This window comes from Prionailurus bengalensis, chromosome B2, assembly GCF_016509475.1.
Source record: "Prionailurus bengalensis isolate Pbe53 chromosome B2, Fcat_Pben_1.1_paternal_pri, whole genome shotgun sequence".
Classification (NCBI taxonomy): Eukaryota; Metazoa; Chordata; class Mammalia; order Carnivora; family Felidae; genus Prionailurus; species Prionailurus bengalensis.
The window spans coordinates 45,901,561-45,908,408 of record NC_057349.1 but is presented as its reverse complement, the minus strand read 5'-3'; positions in this window follow the sequence as shown (position 1 = coordinate 45,908,408).

The window sequence follows — 6,848 nt, the reverse complement described above, 5'->3', positions numbered from 1 at the left end:
TATTTGCATTTAAGGGTCTAATATGATGATACCTCAATAAGAAATGTTTAAATTAATGTCTATATGATTGCAGAGTTGTTTGTATTTTAACTTCATTTGCAAATGTAATCAAGAAATATGTACAAAGAAACTGGTGGGTATAATCAAGTGGGGGAAAGGGCATGGAAGAAAGGAAGCCTAGGCAACAATTGTAATCGCTGTTGATTGTATGGTTTTGTTCCAAGTTCATTACAGGAAAAAAATGTTCTGGATACAGTTATTGGGCCCTATAATTTTCTCTAATTTTGAGATTCTCTTTCAAATTGAGAACTAATATTTTCTCACTCATGTATTTGGTCCCTTGGCCAAAACATTTCTCTGAATCTCATTTATTATAAACACAAAACAGAGTTTCACAGATCTGCCTCTATGACAATATTATGGACAGAGTAAAGATTTAGGCACCATACAGATCTAGGTTCAAGTTCTACTGCTACTATTTAGTACTTGTTGGGTCATTGGCCTCCTCTTTGATCCTGTTTAATATCTTGATCCTTAATTTGAAGGTGTATAATGACTATCAATAAAAGTAAATAGATTGAAGAATGTATCACATGGTAATTATTCAAAAATATAATTTTTACTTTTTGTAGGAAAAAATAAATCTAGGTTATGCAAATGTGTCCAAAATAAGATTATGTACTTAATTTAAACTTAAAAGAAATAATTTATTTTATTACTTTGTCCACTGAAGAGCTAAAGGATACTAACATATAAGGTATATGATTGATTTAATCAAGGTATGCATTGTATACATATGGAAATCAACAATAAATAGGACATTAAAACTAATTTTAATAAATATATTTGAACATATCCCCTTTGTCACCAGAATCATTATCACAAACATAAATGACAAGTCCCAAGAAAGACAGCATTCATGTCCTTCTGCTTATGTTCACAAAGCTCAGGTTTCCATATCAACTCTGGTGCATGAATTATAAATGAAATATATTAGTATCATTGACAAGTATCTCCAGATGTCCTTTACTGCTACCAAGTTAACTTTTTCTATTCTCCCTCTCCGTCAACTTTCCATCTTATAGCAACAATTTTCACTTTTCTTTTCAATGAGATGTCATTGTGGCAAGAGATGATGAATGATACTCAGAGAACTGTCCCCTGAAGTATTTTTGGAAAGGCCATGTGTTCAGTATAGTTTATGTCAAAAGGTACAGACCACAAATCCAGATTCTCTCCATATGCTTGAAGGTCAGACAATGGCAATGAACACTAAAAGAAAGACAAGACACCTCTTGTCATTGCTTCTGTTTATGATCCCTTCTTATGAAAGTCTCATTTTAGAGTGCTTTCTGAAAAGAATTTAGAATCAAAAAGTAGAAGTCATCTGTTTTGAAGTGTTTTTCAGGCCATAGTATTTGTCCTGTTCACTGGAGAAAGTTGCTTATAAGTCAGGATAAAGTTACTTTTTAGGTTTCAAGAGGAAAACCCTCAACTGTGACTTTATTTAGCTTCAATAAAATTTTCAGTCATTTAAGATTTATCTAGCTATAAAATTTCCACATCTATTTCCATTTACAAGTAGATGCAACTACTTTTTATTTTGCATTGTTTTCATAAGAGCCTACCTACAGCATAGTCATGCAGAGTTCCTCTCTATATTGCATTTTTCCAGAAATACCAAATAAAATTGAAAGATAGTGACAAAAAAGTTTCATAATGGAATAAATATAATTTGTGCCTATTTTTTTATATATCCTGCACTCTGACAAGGTGCTAAATTACATGGCTAAGCCTTCTATCAGAACTCCAACCCAGATTAAACCCTAAAATATAAACTGATGGAAATTCAAGTTTATAAGACCGAGTTACCTAAAATATGAACACTGTAGTGTTCTTTACCAGCCTATTATAACCCTCTCCAGAAACCGCACAACACCTGAGGATACGTAGCTGCCAAAAGCACTACGAAGATAAACAGTGACTACTTGGCCAGTCTCCTAGTGAGTGAATAATTTTCACTAATGAGAATCCTACATGCATGGAGAAGGCAGGTGAATAAAGCACTACAGATTGTGTATAACCCCTCAGTCAAAAAGGAGATAAGAGAATGGAAAGGGAAAGAAAAGGTAGAGGAATGTATTGGTTAACTCTGAGAGTATGAAACAAATTACCTTATTTTCATCCTCTGAAAATACTCTTTAAGAACTTTGGGTCCACAACTTGCCTTCAAAGTGGTAGAACTGAAGTTTGCTTGTTTATTTTTCCTAAATATAATTGGCATACAATATCCTATTAGTTTCAGGTGCACATCATAGTGATTAGATATTTTTATACATTATGAAATGATCCCCATGAGAAATCTAGTTACCATCTGTCACCATCTAAAGTCATTACAATATTATTGACTTTATTCTCTATAGTGTACATTACATCCCCATGACTTGTTTATTCTCTAACTGGAAGACTGTGTGTCTTAATCACCTTCACCTATTTTCCCCATCTCACCAACATCCTCTGCTCTGGCAACCGCCAGTTCTCTATATTTATGGATCTGTTTCTATTTTATTAGTTTGTTTTTGTTTTTCATATTCCATATATAAGTGAAATCATAGGGTATTTCTCTTTCTCTGACTATTTCACTTATCGTAACACTCAGTTCATCCATGCTGTCACAAGTGGTGAGATTTCATTCTTTTTTTATGGTTGAGTCTATTTTATAATCCTGGATTTCCTCTTATCTTATGCCATATTAACTTCTTTCTCGCAGAACATTCCAGGGTCTCAGGCAGGTTATTCTTCCTGGGAACCTGTCTCAGTGCATGTGTACCTTTTCCAGCTACTCTGGATGGGATTTCCCTCTCACTTGACTTATCTCCTCATGAATTTCCCTGTCTTGTGAAAACAGCTAGCATTGTTTTCATATGTCTTAATCCAGAGGGAAAAAAGAAAGAATTTTTTTTCCATTCTAGTCTAGAAGAGGTAGGAGACTTGTCCATGTGGGATCAGAATAAAGGAGAGCATTCAATCAAGTGCAAAGGATTTGACAGAAACTCAGTAGAGCAAGTTCAGAACACTATATATTTTTGAAGGTTAGAGGAGTTAAATGCATGGTGACTACCTTGCTCTTCTTCTTCATTGTAGTTTAATAGTCTCACATAAAGATCAAAGGAAATTAACACAGATGCACCTCCAAATCTCTGGACCAAGTCTGCCAGGAATTCAGACTTTTTACCCCAGAGTTATAGTGTCCCTGATCATCCTGAGACAACATTTCACTTTTTGCTACCTCTCCTTGATCTTTTAAATCTGATTCTTTTTTACAGAGAGAGAGAGAGAGAGAGAGAGAGAGAGAGAGAGAGAGAGGAGAGACATGAACAGAGGAGAAGGGCAAAGGCAGCGTAGGAGAGAGAAAGAAAGAATCCTAAGCAGACTCCACACTCAGCATGGAACCTGACATGGGGCGTGATCCCAAGACCCTGGGATCATGACCTGAGCCAAAATCAAGGGTCTGATGCTTAACCTACTGAGCCACCCAGATGCCCCTAGATCAGGCTGTTATTACCTGTCTGATACTTTCCCACATTAGTCTAGCCATACTTCTTCCCGGTATAAACTTTCTTGGTCAAAACTACCCTACTGATACAGATCCTTTGTATGAAATTACACAGCATATACATTAATATAAGCTAGCTTAAAGAAAATATAGGTAAGTATATAGGTAAAAAATTAAAATTAGTCCTCTATACCAGTTCACAATTTATCTGTTATTGTCAAGTAACCAAGTATGTATGTATAAATGTATATATTTCTAGACATTAAAAAGAACATTTAAAAATATGTATTACCCATATAGATTGATTACTGTTGTTTAGAAATTAAATCACTGCCCAGCTAAATTAAAACCATTAAAAGCACATCTTCAATATTTTTATAAGTTATTATTTATAGACATCTCAATTTTTCCTGTTGCATAACATACCATAGTGCCAACATTACGTAGACCTTATTTTACAAACATTTATATTTTAAATATTTTGCTATTAAAGATGGAATGAATATTTCTATTTTCATTCACATATATAACATATTGTTAGAACTGATTTGCCAACATGAAATCGCCTAATCAATGCATTTGTATACTTTATAATTTGGTAGAAATTTAAATTACAAACCAAAAATATTGTACCAGTGTGAAATTCCACTAGTAGTAAATAGTAATTTCCACATATTTATCTATAACTGGACATTATCAATCTTTCCTTTTACCTATTACTACTTAAAAGACTAAAACAGTGTTTCAAAATGCAACTGATTTTAGAATCTTTTATTATATGTTTAGACCTTTTATTCTTTCTTCAATTGTCTGTATCTTTTGTTTATCATTTTATTGGTATGCTTACCACAAAATTTTCATCTAAGCTTAAGATTGTTTCTGTGTCTAGGTCTCTATCAGGAACTTTTTCTTCCATAAAAAGATAACCTCACATTTTCTTGACAGTTTTCCTACTGAGTGCATTGCCTAATTATGAGTTAAAATTATTTTCTTAAGTGTGACTATTAGACTACAGGAGACAATCTTTGGTATGCTATTGTGTGGGTTTATTTTTACATTTCTATTTTAATTCCAGTTAACATACAGTGTCATATTAGTTTCAGTGTATAATATAGTGATTCAGCAATTGTATACATTACCCAGTGCTCATCATGAAAAGTGCACTCCTTAATCCCCATTACCTATTTAATTCATTCCCCCACCCACCTCCCCTCTGACAACAATTAGTTTGTTCTTTATAATTAGGGGCCTGTTTTGTGATCTCAATCTCTCTTTCTCTTTCTTATTCTCTCTCTGTCTCTCTCTTTTTCTCTCCCGTCTCTCTTACCTTTTTCCCTTTGGTCATTTGTTTTGTTTCTTAAATTCCACATATAAGTGAAATCATATGGTATTTGACTGATTGACTTAATTTTGCTTAGCAATATATTCTCTAGCTCCATTCACGCCACTGAATATGGCAAGATTTCACCCTTTTTATGGCTGAATAATATTCTGTACACACATTTCATTGTATACACACACACACACACACACACACACACCACATCTTCTATATCCATTCCATAACCTGCCTATTTAAATAATTCTGCTATAAACATAGGGATATATGTACCCTTTGAATTAATGCTTTTGTATCCTTTGGGTAAATACCCAGTTGTGCAATTCTGGATCATAGGATAGTTCTGTTTTTAACTTTTTAAAGAACCTCCATACTATCTTTCACAGTGGCTACACCAGTTTGCTTTCTGACCAACAGGGGATGAGTATTCCTTTTTTTCCACATCCTTGCCAAACCTGAAACATGTGTTGTTTCTTGTTTTGTTCATTTTAGCCGTTCTTGTAAGTGTGAGGTCATGTCTCATTGTACTTTTGATTTGCATTTCCTTGATGGTAAGTGATGAACATCTTTTCATGTGTCTGTTGGCCATTTGGATGTTTTCTGTGGAGAAATGCCTGTTCAGGTCTTTTATCTAATTTTTAATTGGATTATTTGTTTTCTGGGTGTTGAGTTTTATAAGTAGTTTATATATTTTGAATACTAACCCATTTTGGATATGCCATTTGCAGATACCTTCTCCAACAGGGTAGCTTGCCTTTTAGTTTTAATTGTTTCTTTGTTGTGCAGAAGCTTTTTATTTTGATGTAGTACCAATAGTTCATTTTTGGTTTTGTTTTCCTTCCTTCAAGGGACCTATCTAGAAAAAAGTTGCTATGGCCGATGTCAAAGATTATTGCTTGTGCTATTTTCTATGACTTTTATGGTTTCGGGTCTCACCTTTAGGTCTTTAATCTATTTTGAGTTTATTTTTGCATATGGTGTGAAAAGGTAGTTCAGTTTCTTCCTTCTGCATGTTGCTATCTAGTTTTTTTTGACACCATTTGTTGAAGAGACTTTCTCTTTCCAATTTTATATTCTTTCCTGCTTTATTGAAAATTTATTGGCCATTTAGTTATGGGATTATTTCTTGGATTCCCATGTTGTTGCATTGATCTATTTGCCTATTTCTGTGCCATTACCATACTGTCTTGATTACTGTCACTTTGTAATATAATTTGAAGTCCAGAATTGTGATCTCCCCAGCTTTGCTTTCTTTTTCAAGATTGCTTTGGCAATTCAGGGTCTTTTGGGGTTCCATACAAGTTTTAGAATTGTTTGTTCTAGCTGTGTGAAAAATGCTGGTGGTATTTTGATAGCTATTGCATAAAATTTGCAGATTGCTTTGGGTAGTATGGACATTTTAACAACACTTGTTCTGATGAGTATGGAATGTCTTCCCATCTCTGTGTCATCTTGAATTTCTTTTCTCAGTGTTTTATAGTTTTCAGAGTAGAGGTCTTTCATCTCTTTGGTTAGATTTATTACTAGGTAAATTATTATTTTAGGTGCAATTGTAAATTGGGTTGTTTTCCTAATTTAACTTTCTGCTGTTCATTATTAGTGTATAGAAATACAAAAGACTTCTGTATATTGATTTTGTATCCTGTGACTTTACTGAATCTGTTTATCAGTTCTGGCAGTTTTTTTGGTAGCATCTTTTAGGTTCTCTATGTAGAGTATCATATCATCTGCAAATAGTGAAAGTTTTACTTCTTCCTTATTGATTTGGATACGTTTTATTTCTTTTTGTTGTCTGATTGCTGTGGCTAGACTTCCAGTACTGTGTTGAATAAAAGTGGTGAGGGTAGACATCCTTGTCTTATTCCTGAACTTACGGGAAAATCTATCAGTTTTTTTTTTCCCCATTAAGAATGATGTTAACTGGAGGGGCATGCTGGTGGCTCAGTCTGTTAA